Raw genomic sequence first — 2584 nt, forward strand, 5'->3', positions numbered from 1 at the left:
TGCCTTTGAAAATAAGCTTGCTGCATATGCAGATGATGCTACTCTATTTGAATGAATTCCATCTCCTAAATTGAGACCTATGATTGCAGTACCCCTCATTAGAGGTTATGAAGATGATGCCGCTCTCTTTTCATTGATTCTATCTCCTGAATTTAGAACTATGATTGCTGTACCCCTCATTAGAGGTTAACTGAAAATAGTGCATCCTAGGTGTAATTTAACTTGATGGAAAGTTTACTTCTGTGAAACATTTTTGGTCTGCTTTTTCTTTGATTGCACAGAAACTTGGCATATTGAGAAAGTCTTATAAGGTTTCCGGTGATCAATATTTTATGAAGAAATGTTTTATTTCTTTCATTCTAATATGTTTTGATTATTATTGTCCCGTCTGGTCTTCAGCTGCTGACTCATTGATTCATATTCCTGACCTGGATATTAATCTCTGTCACTGTAGTTCAGTTAGTTCTTTGTGCATGTTGCATAAGATTTTCATAATTCTGAGCATCCTATACATTCATGCCTTCTCAGATTGCATCACCTATGCATTATACTAGGTATTCAGTCAATTCCAACATTCTTGCCATCTCCCATCATGAGGCTGAATACTACATAGTATTCTAGAAGTTTTATTCCCACTATGACCAGATTGTGGAATGAGCGTCCTAATCTGGCGGTTGAATCAGTGGAGCTTCAGAAGTTCAAACTTGTCGCAAATTCTTTTCTGTTGAACAGGTTGACGTTGGTCTTGTTTCATAGTGTATGTATAACTTATATATTATAATGTTGTTACTGATCTTAATATATTTTATATCTTTTGTATTATTTTTCATATAGGTACTGTACTGTACAGTTTATTCCTAATTTTTCTTATTTCCTCTTCACACTGGACTGCTTCCCCTGTTAAAGGCCTTGGGCTTATAGCATTCTCCTTTTCCAACTAGGGTTTTAGGTTGACTAATAATAATAATAATGATAATAATAATAATAATAATAATAATAATAATAATAAAATTGGAACAAGGTAGCATTCTACTCTTCCTTTGTTCCTGCTTCCTTTCTTCCATCTTGCTGTCTAACCTCCTTTCACTTTTGTCTCTAAGAGTAGCTTCAAAAATTCCACCCAGTTGCACCTTGACAATGAATGGTCTTCCTGGACTCAGACATGGGCTGTATAGCCTATTTTATAAATATAAATCCAAATTCAATTTGTAAGACAGTAGAATGGGAAGACTAAAAAGAACAGCTGAAAAGTAAAAGGTGGGAGGCAATGTAACAGGGTCCTTATGGAATGCCACACACTTTTTTTTATGTTGGCTATATTATTCCTCACATAGAAATCAGTAGGCAACACATCATATGAGACTAATGGAGCCCATCAATACCTAAGAAGTATAAAGGCTTCTGGTGTTATGTGTTTTTATATTTATTGGCACTAAAGTCTGTTCGTTACACTTAAGTAAACCCTGTTGATTACTGTATTAAGAATAGTGAAAAAATGGTCTTGGATATAACTATCAAGAAAAGGCCTACTGTGTTATATTTATACTTGAACCTTTTACTTTTCTTCACTATCTTATATTGCATATTTTGTGTAAGTTGTCTGCATTTCAAGTTGATAAATTCAAGTCTAGTTTTGAACTATCTTTACGGTGTGTCAAAATCTTTGCATGAGATAACATTTAAGTGATTGCTTCACCATTGGCATTTCTTCTTTTGTAAACAAACAATCAATAGAATAGTTAAGTGTTTTATGATAGAGAAAATACACTCATGCAGTACAAAACTAACATTTCCTTTTTAATCCTAAAAGCAGTGTATTCTGTAGTCCTTTGCACTGCCAAAGCACAAATATAGTAAGTAATTAAGTCTTGATAGCAAAGGAGGGGTGGTCTTTCCCTTTATATCACATAGGCATCCCAAATTCACAAGAGAGAGGGAGACAGACAGAAACAGATAGACATATATTATGCTGTACCAGCAATCCAGTCATAGGTAGAAAGGCAATGTGTGTTGTAGTCTTTCGTATTGTCGTAAGAAATGAAAGAATATTAAGAAGCAAAGTTTTGCTAGAGAACAAAGATCTTTCTCTTTGCACTGTATGTTTGGTATCCCTCATTTATGAGTTTTGTGAGAGAAAGACCGAAGCTCATGGGCTATGGTCTCAAGGTGACCCATGACATCGTTTGCAGTAGCCATGGAAGGCTACCTACCTGCAAAGTCTCCTGATAGGGTTGATCTTGACAGATATGTCTTGCTGGAGAGGTATTTCTTCCTCTTCTTCATCCCCCATCACTTAATTTGAGGCATCTCTTGTTGTGAATAGTTTTACTAGAATTTTTTTTAATTTACTGTATTTTGATTTGGATATGTGATCCCAATGTAGTACACTTCAATGGAATTTTAAATCATTTAGAATTACCGTCACAATTAAAAATAGTTTATCGTTTAGAGAAGATAGAATTACTACTAATAAAAATTAAGTGGTTCTCAATATTTTCAGGCAAAGAGGATATTCAATAAGATTAGCAAATCAAATCACTTCTCGATAGGTCTTTCTTTATTTAGCTCGCTCACATCATGTCGT

The sequence above is a fragment of the Palaemon carinicauda genome, chromosome 21, assembly GCF_036898095.1.
Source record: "Palaemon carinicauda isolate YSFRI2023 chromosome 21, ASM3689809v2, whole genome shotgun sequence".
In the NCBI taxonomy this organism is placed as follows: domain Eukaryota; kingdom Metazoa; phylum Arthropoda; class Malacostraca; order Decapoda; family Palaemonidae; genus Palaemon; species Palaemon carinicauda.